A 16,110-nucleotide genomic window follows, 5' to 3' on the forward strand; every position below is an offset into this window, starting at 1 on the left:
CCTATTGAGTTTCTCCAGCACTTTCTTTTTTTCACATTTTGGTGTGGATATCTGGTCGGCATGGACGGGTTGGACCGAAGGGTCTGTTTCCACTATGACTCTATGACTCTAAGTCCAATACTTTGCTTTTATAAAAGTCTGTTATAAACATATGTCAGTTTAGGAGAAATGACAACAGAAGATAGTAGAAGTGATGCATATATTGGGGATGGCCAGAAGTAATTTTCTGAATGTGAAGGATGTGTAAACAACAACAGAAGTTCCATCTACTTTCCTGAGTGCTTCAGAAACCTAGATAATGTGTAATGATCTGTGAAGGAAAGTAGAGAGGGTGCTAAAATGTACGGTAAAAATTCTGTTTACATATCATAAGACAGATAAAGGAATACTTAAAATTGCAAGAACAATAAAGATCTCTGAAAAGCGACATCCTGAAAAGAAAACATCAGTATTTTGGCCATTTGATCAGACATGGAAAACGACAGAGATCTTTTCAAGAAGGTAAAGTGGAGGGCAACATGAAATGGTGGTCAACTTGGAAGAGTTGGCTGATAAACGGCTGCAGATCAGCTACAGTAAGTGCATTCGGATGGAGCAGGACAGCAGAGTATGGTATAGAATGAGCAAGATCACCCGGCAGGAGTGCCAAACAGCAGGAGCAGTATTGCTAGAAAATTTTAAAAAACATAATGAAGCATGGTACTCAATTAAAAAAATCAGTAAAATAATTGTAACCCAAGCAAACTGTAATGCTGCCCAGACTTTGTTGACAAGCTTTTTGAAAATGTGACATTGTCACTGACTCATACCATTTGGTTATGATCTCAGCTGATGATAATGTTAAAGAATTCAAGTTTCACACTTAAACCTTTGTCCGATAGACTGTATATTTCAGTTTTGCAGTTTGTTTGCTGTGGTAGTCAGTCACTGAACATATTCATAATGAGTTGCCAATATAATTTAAATAAAATAACATCAAAGTTTATTACACAGAAGAGAAGAAAATCAGGATATACTTTACACCAACTATCTGGAATAGTCATATTGGTTCTTCGGAGGAGTGTAGTCAGAGTTAATTCAGTGGCACCATATCTTGCTCTCTGTACAGGAGGCTGCAAGAATGTGGAAGAGCAGTACTTACAGGGAATCCTTTAGTTTGGTGAACATACACATTTCTGAGACCAGAAACATGATGCCAGGATGGCATGTTGCCCTCCTGGTGCCAGGGTCAACGATGTCACAAAGTGATTGCAGAGCAGACAGCCAGATGTCATGGCACCAATGACCATTAGGAAGGAGGAATGGAATCCTGAAAGTGATTTCACAGATATAAAAGGAGATTGAAAAGCAGGGTCTTCTAAATCTCTATCCCAGTCCCATATGTTAGACAGCATAGAAATAGAAAGTTCAAATGATTGAACATATGCCAAAAACAAAAAAAAACTAGTGTAGGAGGGAAGGTTTCTGAGGCATTGGGACGAGCTCTGAGCAGGTTGGACCTGCAGAAGATGGATGAGTTGCAGCTTGGCAGCACTGGGACCAACATCTCCACAGGCAGATTAGCTAGTGCTGTCGAGGAGGATTTATATGAGATTAACAGGCGACTGGAACCCAAGATGCAGCTCAGAACCAAAACTGGTAAGAGGAAGTAAAAGGGTAATAAGCAGAAATAGAAGACAAATGAAGCATAACATAAGATGAAAATGAAGAAAAATATGAAAAATACTGAATAAATGGCTCTCTATTTGATTATTTGAATGCACAAATTGAGGTAAACTGATATGGTTCAATTTGTGATAGGCTGACTAACATTGGCAATTGAAAATCTAAGGACATTCTATATATAGGAGGAATAGATTAAAAAAAGGAAAAGGAGGTGGTGCAGTCCTAATTAGCATTCCTAATCAGCAATGACATTGGTAAGAAAGCACCTTCAATGAAACAACAGAATCAGTCTGGGTGGAACTAAGAAACAGCAAGTTACAGATTGTATTGGATTAAAGGTGGTGGATTATAAGAATGCAAGAAACAACAGTACATCTAAAACCTAACAAAAATGACCAAAAAGTCAATGAAGGAAGTGAAAATGGAGTATAAATGCAAGCTATTGAGGAACAGAAAGGATACATCCAGGCCTATTGTAGTGAAGGAAGATGGGAGGTGGGATTGGAAGGTGCTGTCTAAGGAGCCCTTGGTGAGTGTCTACAGTGCATCTAGTAGACAGTACACATTGCTGCTGCTGAGCATTGATCATGGAGGCAATGAATGTTTGTGGATGTGGAGCCAAACAAAGCAGGCTGCTTTGTCTCGGATGTTGTCAAGCTTTCTGAGTGTTGTTGGAGTTGTACTCATCCAGTAAATGGTGGACAGCCTCCGAGGAGTCGAGGGAGAATTACTGACCTGATTTTGCAGCCACTATTTATATAGTTTGTCCAGCTTAGTTTTTGATCAATGGTAAACCCCAGGATGTTGATAGTGATAATTCAGTAATGGTAACATCATTGAGTGTCAAGTGGCAGTGTTTAGATTAGCCTCTTATTGGAAATAGTCATTTGTGTGGTATTTGTATAGTGTGAATGTTTCTTACCGCCTTTCAGCCCAAGCATGATATTGTCCAGGTCTTGCTAAATTTGAACATGGATGGCTTTAGTATTTGAGGAGTCACAAATGGTGCTGAAAATTGTGCATTCATCAGCAAACATGCCCACTTCTGACCTTATGATGGAGGGAGGTTCATTGATGATGTAGCTGAAGTAGGCTGACCCTGAGGAACTTCTGCAGAAATGTCCTGAAGCTGAGATGACTGACCTCCAACAACCACAACCACCTTCCTATTTGTCTGATATGACTGCAACCAGCTTGAGAGTTTTCCCTTGATTCCCATTGACTTGCTCGGGCTCCTTGATGGCACACTTGTTCAAATGTGGCCTTGATGTCAAGGGCAGTCACTCTCACCTCAGCTCGGAATTCATCTCTTTTGTTGATGCTTGAACCAAGGCTGTAATGAGGTCAGGAGCTGAGTGGCCCTGGCAGAACTTAAACTGGGCATCACTAAGCAGGTTGCTGCTGAGCAGGTGCTGCTTGATAGCACTGTTGATGACTCTATCCATCACTTTACTGATGATTGAGAGTAGACTGATGGAACGGTAATTGGCTGGGTTGGATTTGTCCTGCTTATTTATGTACAGGATTAATCCGGACGATTTTCCACATTGTCACATAGATGGCCGTGTTGTAACTGCATTGGAAGAGCTTGGCTAGGGGCACAAGTTCTGGAGCACAAGTCTTCAGTGCTATTGATGAAATATTGTTAGGGTCCATAGACTCTGCAGAATCTAGTACCTCCAACTATTTTTGAAAATCACGTGGAGTGAATCAAATTGGTTGAAAACTGGCAGCTGTGATGTGGGGGATCATTGGAGGAGGAGAAAATAAATTACCCACTTGACACTTCTGGCTGAATGTTGTTACAAATGCTTCAATCTTATTCCTTATCCTAATGTGTTCAGCTTGTGTGTCATTGGTAGAAACAATATATATTGATGGATGTTTCCACAGGCTGGTAGCTGTAGAACCATTATAACTAACCTCAGTATAAGAGGCAAGCCATTTAAGACTGAGAAGAGGAGGAATTTCTTCACTCAGAGGCTGGTGAAGCTTGGGAATTCTCCACCCAAAGGCTGTGGAATCTCATTCATTGAGCAGGTTCAACTCAGAAATCAAATGATGGTAAACATTGTGTGATCATTGGCAAACACCTCCACTTGTGACTTTATAATGGAGGGAAAAACATTGATGAAACAGCTGGAGATAGTTGGGCCCAGGACACCACCATGAGGAACTCCTGCAGCAATGTCCTGGAGCTGAGAGGCTGACCTTCAACAACCACATCCATCTTCCTATGTGCCAGGTATGACTGCAACCAGCAGAGAGTTTCCACCTGATTCCCATTGTTTTCAGTTTTGTTAGGACTCCTTGTTGCCACACTTGGTCAAATGTTTAACTTAGAAAGCGACATTGATGAGATGGCTAGCTATGATCTATAGCTTGCCCCTGTTTCAATGTTCCAATTATCCCACCTCCCTACAGATCATCATTCTTCCTTGCTAGCCCATTTTCTGTAATTCCTTCTGTATCATCCCTTTGTATCTGTGGAGTCCACTTTCATTCCTGATCCAGGGAGTTCATCATTATCTGTACAAAGCCTGGTACACTTTAGCGAACTCAACATATCGGCCTTTAAAGTGTGTCAGATTATAATTACAGAAAATGGAGTCTCCGTTCCTCTGTAGCTGCAGCTCAATTCTTTAACATTGCTGGTCTGTTAAGGGGGTCCAGAGTCACAATGGTTGAATGGGACTTTTATGGTAAAACCAGCACTTAGCATTTCCTGACCTGACCTTTTAAATTGGTTCCATCAAACTCCTTCTGAAGTTACATTGTGAGTGAGTGTGCCAGAATTGTTGAAATTCTGTCTCTGCAGAAAGTTCAGTAGTTTGATTTAATTATTTGCATGTGTTGGTTCCACTTTACATAAGAGAAGACTCAAGCATTAATCTCCAAGACTTGACATCTCCTTTGGCTTGGCGTCAGTTTTCTCAAAGTATGCTCCTGTGAAATTGATTTATGCCTTCTGGGATCTGGGCCGCACTGGCTGAGCCAGCATTTATTGCCCACTTCCATTTAACTAGAACCATAGAGAATAGGAACAGGAGGAGGCCATTCGGCTATTCACTATGATCATGGCTAACCATCCAACTCAAAAGCCTGTTCCCACTTTTCATCCATACACTTGGGTCCATTTAACCCCGAGTGCTATATCCAACTCCTTCTCGAAATCAAACAATGTTTTGGTTTTGACTGTTTTTTGTGATTGTGAATTTCGCCCCCTCTCAATCCTAAGTGGTTTAGCCCCATATCCTTCGGCTGAGACACCTGGTTCTGGACACCCCATGTTCAACGGGAACATCCTTCCTTCCTGGTCTCATTGCTCATTCCCCTCTCTCAGTTTATAGCCATTCAGATAATAATCTGCATTCTTGAGTTTGCTCTCAAAGTGAATAAACAACCATTTATCCACATATTGCAGCATCTGCAATGTATTTGTCCACTCAGTCAATTTGTCTAAGTCACATTGAAGCATCTCTGCATCCTCCTCACAGCTTACCTTCCCTTTGAGTCATCTGCAAATTAGGACATATTACATTTAGTTCTCTCATCTAAGTCATTAATATATATTATGAATAGCTGGGGTCTTAGCACTAATCCCTGTGGTACACACAAGTCACTTCCTGTCATTCTAAAAAAAAATACTCATTTATACCTTCTCCTTGGTTTGAGTTTGCCAGCCAGTTTTCTATCCATCTACACATGATCCTCTGCTGTAATTTTACATGCTCATCACTTGTGGGGGACTTTGTTGAAAGACTTCTGAAAATCCAAATATACCACATTGTATGAGGTGATACTTATCAGCATATTGAAACCTGGCAAAGAATAAATTGCAATATGTCATTGTAGAAACTTGCACATCATTTGTAGATTGTTATTGACGTCAAAGTATAAACTGGTATAGCAAAAGTTGTTTTACTTGGCACCTTATGAAGAGGACACTTGATAAATCAGCAAAATACCACAATATTTGCTGTATTATTCAGTCCAACTGTTATAGCTTTTTAATTTATTTATCTCAGTGTAAATATACTGTTGTTAATTTATATGCCCACATGAAATATCAACAGTTGATTCAATTTCAAGTCAATTTCTCCTCAAATACTGTGATATAACGCAATGTTCGAGGGTACAAGTCAGAAGGCTCTCCACCAGTACATTTTATTTAAGGCAAAGTTGCATTATTATTTATGCTGTAAATAAAGTATAATAGAAATGTGCATACCTCCTGCAATACATTTCTATTACTTAGTGTGTGTTTTTACATTAATTAAGTGGACCTCTTGACTATTCGGAATATTTGATCAACTGGCAAACTCCTACCCATAGGTGCTGGGTAATAAAAACAATTGTAATTGTAGTTGTTCAGATAAGATATAATTGGCAACAGTTGCATCCTGGCAGTTTCTCAAATTCCTGATGAAGAATGAAAGATGGGCATTTTTACAGCCCCTTTCATGACCTCTGCATCTACCTCTTCATTACATAGCATCTAAGTAAGTAATTCTTTGAAATGTAATTACTGTTGTAACATTTGTAATGGAGACCAAAAGGTTGACAAAACCAGTGGTGATGAGAGCAAGGGAGACCATAGATGGGTCAAAATTACTTCATAAAAAGATTAGGAATGGAAGGATTGCTGGAAAAGGATAAAAATTGTATTAATGACACCTCTTTAGGATTCCCATGAATTTTCTGCTGAAAATGTAATGGATGATTAGAGGATGCTTTTGAGAATTGAACCTCAAACACCAAAGGTTCATCCGATAGGAAGAAAGTATGGACAGGCAGCAAAAGTGAAAGGATTACTGAATCTTTTTGAAGACCATAGGCCATAGAAGACTAGTTCAACATTTTCGGTCCCCTTCTCCAAGAAATACTTACTGGCATTGAAGGTAATCCAGAGAAGATTCACTAGGCTGATACTGGGTTTAGAGGGATTGTCTTATCTGGAGTGGCTGAGTCGATTGCTCCTGTCCTTATTGGAATTTAGAAGAATGAGAAGCATTTTTGAAACATACAAGATTCCTAGGGGACTTGACAGGATAGGTGTGAAGAGTTGTTTCACCTTGTGAAAAATTCTACGACAAGAGGGCATTACCTAAGAATAAGGAGTCCTATCTAAATACAAATGAGAAGGAATTTCTCTCTCAGTGGGTCGTAAATCTGTGAAGATCTTTACAGTCAAGGCTGGGTTGTTAAATACAGTATATTCAAGGGTGAGATAAACAGATTTTTAATCAGTAAGGGAATCAAGAGTTACAGGGAAAAGGGTGGAAAGTGGAGTTGTGAATGATCAGATCAGCCTGGATCTACTGGAAAGCATCAAAAAAACTACAGTGCTGGAATCCAAAGTAGACAGGCAGGAAGGAGGCTGGAAGAACACAGCAAGCCAGGCAGCATCAGGAGGTGGACAAGTCAACATTATGGCTGTAACCCTTCTTCAGGACTGGGGGTGGGTGTAGGAGGAACTGCAGATAAAGGGGGTGGCAGAGGCAGGATGGTGATGCGGGGATAGGTGAAGACAGGTAGTGGGTACAACCTGGTTGGTCACTTGGAGAAATGAAATTGGTTAGTGGCAGAGAGGAAGGAAAGGGAAGGGGAATTAAAATAGGCGGTGACTGGGAGGTCCAGTCGGCCCCTGCGGGCCTGGCTGAGATGCTCAGTGAACTGTTCCCTCAGTTTACATTTGGTCTGCCCAATTGGACCTCCTAGTCACTGCCCATTTTAATTCCCCTTCCCACTCCCTTTCCGACATGACCATCCTTGGCCTCCTCCATTGCCAAAACAAATCAAACCGCAAATTGGAGGAACAACACCTCATCTTCCGTCTGGGCACAGTACAGCCTGGAGGACTCAACACAGAGTTCTCCAAGTTCAAGTAACCTCCCTTCTCATCCCCCGACTCTCTTCCCAGCCCCTCTCCTTCTCTTCCACTCGTCCCTACCACCAACCAAATTCATTCCTCCCATCAACCAACCAGGTCGTACCCTCTGCCTGTCTTCACCTATCCCCACTTCTCCACCCTGTTCCACCCCCAGTCCTGAAGAAGGCTTACACCCGAAACATTGACTTCTCCACCTCCTGATGCTGCCTGGCTTGCCGAGGTTCTATTGGAAGAGCAGACTTGATGACCTGAATGGTCTACTTCTGTTCCTGTGTCTTCATGTCTTATGGCCTTAAGGACGTAAGAAGGAGAGGGTTAAAAGTTTGAATGACGGATTCTGGAAACTTTGACTCTGGAATATATTATAAATATACCATCCAAAATCAAGCAAATGCTTGAGACTTTGACATTTATAGAGCAGAGGGTTTCAATTTGCTGAAGGGGTTTCAAAAAGTAAATCTACTGGGACGTATGAATTGCATCCAGCATATTTATAGAAACAAGGGAGATAATTTGTCAAATATTTTAGAGGGAAAGAGAGAGTTTAATTGATTGAAAACAGGCAAATGCAGTTCTCTCAATCAAGAAGAACAACAAAGACACAGTGATTAACTCTGGATCCATTCAACTGAACTCCATGACTACAAACTGAAAGGAGTCAGAAACAAATAACAAAATAAATTATGGTTTTGAAAGGATAGATCTTGTCTGACAAAGCACAGATTTTTTTGTGGTGTTGATATCCTTGGTTGATGGGAACTCAGAATATAATGTAAATAACATCACAGAATCCTGACAGTGCAGATAGAGGCCATTTGGCCTATCGAGTCTGTACCAACCCTCCAAAAAGCAGTCTCCCCCCCAGAATCCACCCTATCCCTGATCTCTTTCACTTTCCATAGCTAATTGACCTAAATTGCACATCCTTGGACTGTGGGAGGAAACTGGATCACCCAGGGGAAACCCACACAGACAGGGGGAGAGCATGCAAACTCCACGCCAATAGCTGCTTGCGACTGGAATCACACCCATGTCTCTGGAGCTTTATCAATTACAGGGGATTGATAAAGTATTACATGATAACACCCTTTAGAAACAAAGTTCAGTAAGTTTTAATGTAGATGTAGATGAAAATAATTGGTTAATGCAAAAAAAAACAAAGAATACAGATTGTGTCTCTATCATCTAGCACCATTGGGACTTGGCCTTAGCTGCACTGTTGAATTTCGAGTCGAGAGTGCAGTGCTGGAAAAGCACAACACATCAGGCAGCATCCAAGGAGCAGGGAGAATCGACACTTCAGGCATAAGCCCTTCATCAGGATCTGCGCCATTAAATTTGCCAGACCACAGGAAGTAACCTGTTGAAGCCAACATGGGGTTTTCAAACACGTTTAGAAAGTGCTGTGCACCACTAAATGAGAAGAAAAGCAATTATTTTGTAGAGATCACCTTACCCATTGGTATAATTCCAAAAAGCTGGAAGCACTGTAAGTTCTTTGGAAATCGAGACACACCTCAGAGTTCATGTTGTCAGAGCATACCAGATCACAGAGCTTGCCCAACCAGCGAGTGGCTGATTAGAGATGTACAATCTGTAGCTCTAAGTGAATGGGTTATGATGAATGGCAAGTGTTAAATAAACTATCATAGAAGTTTTACTGGGACCTTTTCTATTTATGGTGTATATTAAAGACTTGGAATTTTAGTCTTAATGCATGTAACCTAAATTCATATAGACACATATAAAGTACTGTTTATCAGAAGGAGGTACAGAGGCTAGGAATTCTATGGTGAGTAACTTGTCTCCTGACTCCCCAAAGTCTGGTCACCATCTATATCAGATAAATCAGGAGTGTGATGGAATACTCCTCATCAGTAGCAGCAACGTTTGAAACTCATCAATGCCTTTTAGTAAGCACCTTCCAAATCCAAAACCACTATCATCTAGAAGGACAAGGACATCTGGTAGATGAGAACACCACCTGTAAGTTCCCCTCCAAGCTAATTCCCATCCTGACATGGAAATATGCTGCTGTTTCTTGAGCGTTGTTGGGTCAAATGTTGGAACATCCTTCCTAACAGAACTGTGGATGTACTTACACCAAATGGAACGCAGCTCACCACCACATTCTCAAGAGGAATTAGGAGTGATAATTAATGCGATGAGTCAGTAAAGCCAAAGCCCTTGAATGAATAAAATATATATATATACATTGCATGGGTAAAATAGAACGAACTCAGGGGAAACATTAAGGATTCCTGGGAATATTGGCTGACTCATTTCACTGATTGCCCAAACATTTCTGCTTTATTTCAAGATGTTAGTTGGAAAAGAAAAATATTGCAGCCAACCTTTATTCAGTCTGACACTTATTATATAGTAAAACAGGTTTTAAGTGTACATCTCCAAATTCAACAATGCTCCAGATTCCATGAGAACATCTTTATATTTTCTAAAGTAAAACCCACAATCATATTGTCTACTATTGACATTTAGTTAACAACTTAAGTTCAGATTTCCAGGAACTATGCTAAAGCTGTTCTATTCTGAAAATAAAATTTCCATCGTCTTACCAGATTATAGGGCTGGTCCCTCATTATAGAGAGACATGACCAGTGGTGGTTTAACCTGGGGGTCATCATGCCTCAAAATGTGGGGGGTGAGTGGGGGGGTGGGGGGGGGGAGCCAGGGTGAGAAGGACAGTCTTTCATGTGGGAATTGAGTCCATGATGTTAGCATCACTCTGCATCACAAACTAGGTATCCAGCCAATCGAGCAAACCAACCTCGTATCTTATACCCTAGCATGGCCAAGGCTGGAATTCCATGTACTGTGTGGCACAATGTTACAGAGGAGATTTGACAGCTATCAGAGGCAGTGATATTGAAAAGTAGGATTTGGGTGTGGTGTTGAAAGGAAGGGCTGTGAGAATGAACTGAAAAGCTTTAATGAAATGAGAAGTTCGATAGGAGTCATAAAACAAAAGGTGTATAAGACAATGAAAGAGATGGAGAAAGTAAAGTATGTTATGAAGGGTGGTTTTAGGATTGCCATCTGGAACCAGACCTGATAAAAGGTCATCAATCTGAAATATTAAATTTCTCTCTCTCTCTCTTCACAGAAGCCATCAAATTAATGAGTGCTTCTACCATTTTCTGTTGTTATTTCAGATTTTGTACCAACCACATTTCTTTGTTTATGTAATAATTATGTAGCAGTAGCTAAAATGAGCTACTAGGAAGTTTTGTTCATAAATTAAGAAAAAGCAAGATGTTTCAACATGAAGACACTGGATGTGGTTAGTGTGTTGGGTGAATAGGTCAATAGACTGAACAGTGCTTTTGTGTTTGAAATGAATAATGTAATAATCTTGTTCAGCTAATTGTTTCTATTTGGGTAAGGTATAGAGGTTGAGAGTAGTTTGTACAGCATTCTACATGAAAACGCAAGCTTGGCATATCTGCAATTCTGCTGTATAGAATCCACATTGTTTATATGTGTGCACTTCTTTGGATAAAAACTAAAGAACATTACTTTTACCATAGCAGTTGGCAATATATTTTGCGTATTTGTAGGCTTTTCGATATCATGTTACTATTGTTTATTACACAAATGTCTTCAAAGTAAAAATTACATATGGCAGTTTGTTATGGCCAAAAGATGCTTTTATTTTCACCTCTAATTGTTCCTTTCTCCTACAGGTCTGATGAGTCCTTACAGGAAATGATTTCATGGTTATATGATGCCTTAAAATACAACTGGCCAGCTTTCTAAATGTGAGTCTTGATCATGTATTTCACTGTTGTAGTGGGCATTGTAGGTGAGTCGAAACACAAACTTTACACAATTACAATTTTGTGGGACAAAGATCTGCTACCCACAGCATGACCACATAAAAAAAAACAGAAGCTGGCCTGCAAAACACAGAAATCAAGCATGTCAACACATACAGAAACTACCCAGAATGCCCCAGTCTTGGTCAAACAGGCTAATATAGAAACCAGACATGGTCAAGCTACTCCCAGACCAGAGAATATTCTCCCCAAACAACCTTCACAGTAAAGCTCCCAGCCCTGATTAGCACTGTGTGTCCCGATTCCCTAAGAGCAGGCTCATTTCCCATTGAAACCAATACTACATATACAAAGAGGCAGACTGACAGACCCTTGAAAACTTCACTCACGGGAGGAACACAATGGACACACCCGAATGTCGGGTGAAGGGACATTTACACATATTCACACGGACGGGAAATACAAGGAAGAATCCTCTAAAGACCTTCTCACCCACTCACATAGGTGGCTGGAATCTCCTGTGTCAATTACAAATGAATTGCTACTGATGGACGCTTGATTAACTTCCATTCAGTTTATTCTGGTTTTAATTGCTTTCCAATTTCCATCATTGTACTGTAACTGCTTTATAATTATCATCTCTGTGTTGTTCCCCTATAAAGCATGCCTGCATCTTCTCTTCTGGGAAGAGCATTCTGGCCACCTGTGCAGAGAATCAATGCTGTGTCAGCCTGGTCAATTTCTCTTTCACAATAGCGCTTTGTTTAATTAACCGCGTGTCAATTTCACTGCGATCCTCGTTTGTGGTTGTTGATCCATTGGGCTAAATTTCTCCAAAAAGTTTCCAGTAGGATCATTCGGTAACAAACTTGAATAGGACTCTGCCCAGTTTTTATTTCCCTAATCCGGGTTAACTGAAATGTCTTTACCATCACCAGGCTCAATATTAACCAATGCAATACAGAGCAGGGGCCTAAGCCAAGTCTGCCATGTTTCACAGCTATTTACTGAATTGACTTCTAAAATATTGGACAGCAAACAGTGTTTCTTTACTTTAATGAGTGATTGGTATGATTTTATCAGCAATAATTGTTTCAGTATGTTTGGTTGACCAATCAACACCAGTCAAGGGTCTTTAAATTGTTTCTTCTTTGTAGGATCTTACTTTGTGTTTGGGGGATTTCCAAAAGGCCAAAGTACCTACTGTTCAACATGGACTGACCATTTCCTGCAAAGTAAGTTCCATATAACTTGATATAATGAAGATTCACTGAGCTGCCTAGTGCAGTGCTACAGTAATGTGGCAGTGTCCCACATATCAGAGAGAATGCAATGACAAATACTGACCCACTGTGTTCGTTATGCTACCACCCTCTTTCTGCCTGCAAGAGGAAGCAAGAGAATTCAGCCTGAAGGTCAGATTTTATATAACCACGACATAAAACTTGCAGCAGTAAGAACTTGATCAGATTTATCACAGTAAGGTGTTTAGAGGGAATAATTTTAGACCACTATTGAACATTATTCACGTTACTAACCATATCAATACTTTGCTACTCTCTGTGGATGCTATCAAGGACTTTGGCAAAGTGAGCTTGGCTATTTTTTATTTGCTGTCCTTAATGGACTCAGCTTCCCGGAATCCTTCACATGTTTTATATGTATTCATTCCAACCAGAGAAGTGACTCAATGCATTAATGTTCCAGTTGTAAGGTAATGTGCTTTAAATTTTGGCAACACCCCCACAGGTAGTGATGATATTCAGAGACATCAGCTAACTTTCACTAGCTCAGCTGCTATGTGGCCCCATCAGGTTGTTGAGACCTTGAGAATGATAGCTGCTCAAATATTAATCAGAGCAGCACTCTGTGCATTAACACCACTCAACAGATGCTGACAATGGCAGCTTCACATTAATGAGTCACTTAATAACTTTTCCCAGGAAAACAAATGTTCAGGGAACAAACCCAATAAAATCTTATATCTTCTATGCGATGTGTTGCTTAAAGTTGCACTGCACACATTTATAAAATTGAAAGCACAAGATCAGTAGCAAAGTGGAAAACAGATTGTTTTACCCCAGACCAACATTAATTTTGGAATAATTGTTCTAACAAATAAAATATTAACATCATTTTTATTGACAAAATTTAAAAACACTTTTCTGTCCAACAAACTAATATAATGGCATTTGAATATATTATTCATTCATATGCATAGATATAATGAACTTGTATCTCTTCAATATAGCTCCCAAAAATGACTTATATGTCTATAGCACTTTCCTAATCTCAGTCTTTTACAGAACACCTCTTGTCCATGTGCAAGCATGACCCTGACCTTCCCCTAGTCGGTTATTTTAACAGTGTCTTGCTTGTATGCTCACTTGTTTGTCATTGTCATGCTGCAATACTCCAGCAACATCACAGTGAAAACTGAGGAGCAACATCACATCTTCAAACGAGGCAATTTACAACCTTCTGCACTCAGTATTCAGCTCAACACCTTCAAACTGTGAACCCATTCTTTCCCTTTCTTTTAGCTTTATTATATTCTCTTTCACCCTCTCTCCTGTACCCTAGTGGGACTGTCTGTTCTTTCCAATCTGGCGGGTAAACACACCATTGTTCTATGGGGAGAAAGTGAGGGCTGCAGATGCTGGAGGTCAGAGGCGAGAGTGTATTGCTGGAAAAGCACAGCAGGTCAGGCATTATCGAGGAGCAGAAGAATCGAGGTTTCGGGCATAAGTCCTTCATCAGGAACACCATTATTCTGCCTTTCTCACATTCCGATTATTTAACCTGAACTATGAACATTCGTTCTCTCCCAGCACTCCAACCCCAACTCTCATTGTAGCATAAAGAACCCCCTCCACATGATGAAGAGTCATCTAGACTCAATGTTAGTTTGCTTTCTCTCCATGGATGCTGCCTGACCTGCTGTGATCTCCAGCACTTTCTGTTCTCGGTTCAAATTCCAGCATTTGCAGTAATTTTCTCCTACTTTTACAGTCAATTAAGTTATTGGAATTGTAAACATTGAAATCCAGCTGCCAAACTCTACAGTGTAAGATTCAACAAACATCAGCGTTATAATGATTAGATAATTTATTTTTTGCGATATTATAGAGGGATAAATATCAGTCAGGACACATGCCCCTACATTTCTTTGGCATAATACCATAGAATCTTTTACATTCACTTATAAAAGTAGAAACAGACCTGATTTAACATATTATTCAATAGATACATACCAACAGAGCAGCCCTTCTTTAGTAATAGCCTCAAGTATCAGTCTGCATGATGATTATTTAACACATGGTATATGTTCTGTTATTTTCTATTTTATTTTGTGTGAAATTATTTATTTTTGGTGGGTTAACACGTCCACTAAAATAAGCAACAGCAATTTTATGAATCCATTGTTAATGCCATTAATTTCAGCAAAACTCATTGTTGCTGAGCATCACAGAACACACTAAGTCAGCCAGTCAACCAGTTCCCAAAATAAAAGCAAACTACTCCAGAAAAACAGAAAATCTAAAACAACATCAGTAAGTGCTGGAGAAATTTAACAGGTCTGGCAGCATCTGTGGAAAGACAAGCAAAGTTATCATTTCAAGTCCAATTTTCTTTGGTTCAGTAAGCTCTATTTTTCAGATGTTGTCAGATCTGCTAAGTATTTCCAGCCTTTATTTTCTGCTTTTACTTCATTTGATGACCAATGCTGGCTCAGGACTGTGGTTATGTAAAATGTGTGCTGTTGTCTTAAATGCATATCAGATATGCTTTAGTAAATCAGATGCATCAAGTAGAGAAAGTTACAGGAAAGTCAATCATTGACTTCTTGAATTGACCTAATGTCAGACCTTCCAATCTAAGGGATTCCCTAACTCAAGCTCACCACCAAACATCTTGTCAATGTGCAGCAACATTAAATGCCAGTTACTTGTGATTGGGAACAGTTTTGAGATGTTTAAATTATTATATATGTGGCTGAATAAAGAACTCAATAGAAAATTTCAACAGGATTTCAGGAAGGCAGATCATGCCAGAATACCTGGCTAGAGTTCTTTGAGGAAATGGCAGATGTAGGAATGACTGTTACCATTGCATCCTTCAAACTCCTGGGCTGTTTGTGGATTCCACACAGAACCCAGGTGTGGGGTTTTTCAGTGGAGTTGGTAAAAGTGGCAAACATTGTGCGTAGGATGACCGGTGCTTGGAGTGACTGAATTAGGTGAGATGTGAAATTTTGATTTCTGAGATTTAGTCAGCAGTTTATTGCAGTATGTCATGCCTCACACCAGCCTGTAGTAGTTTCATTCTCAATGTATTTGCATATCATGAATACTCACTAGTGTGCCTAATGCTTTTATTTTGTTTGTACCTATGTTGCACTGTGGGAATCATGGAGCACCTCGTTCACATTTATTTAAAGGTGAAAAACAGTGGTTGGCTTTGTGCAGTTATGCTTAAGATCAGATGTTTTCCTTGTTTAACTCAGTGACAGGAGAATGACAGGTTAGGATTGGCAACGTTGAGTTTGTGAAGAGGTGTGGTGTGGATTGAGACTGGGTACATTGAGGAGAGATGTGGAAAGGGGTTGGCATCCAGGGTGAGGTGGGGATGTGGTGAATTTCTGGGGACAATTAATGAATAGAAGAACATGGAGAGTCTAAAGAATAGTTTCAGTACTCTCAAAACAGGGGCTCATCTCAGAGTGTTGGCAAGGTCCTTAATTGTCATGCGTCA

General features: G+C 40.0%; 1 long non-coding RNA gene across 1 annotated transcript in view; it reads left to right on the top strand.

Moving 5' to 3' along the window:
• Window positions 1-12,547, top strand: part of LOC140476912 (uncharacterized) — a 43,781-nt gene extending 31,234 nt beyond the window's left edge. The window contains exons 2-3 of the long non-coding RNA XR_011960624.1: window positions 11,263-11,337; window positions 12,513-12,547. This is a non-coding gene — a long non-coding RNA (uncharacterized lncRNA). The remainder of the gene's footprint in view (window positions 1-11,262; window positions 11,338-12,512) is intronic.
• The last annotated feature ends 3,563 nt before the right edge of the window (window positions 12,548-16,110 follow it).

The sequence above is a fragment of the Chiloscyllium punctatum genome, chromosome 5, assembly GCF_047496795.1.
Source record: "Chiloscyllium punctatum isolate Juve2018m chromosome 5, sChiPun1.3, whole genome shotgun sequence".
NCBI lineage: Eukaryota > Metazoa > Chordata > Chondrichthyes > Orectolobiformes > Hemiscylliidae > Chiloscyllium > Chiloscyllium punctatum.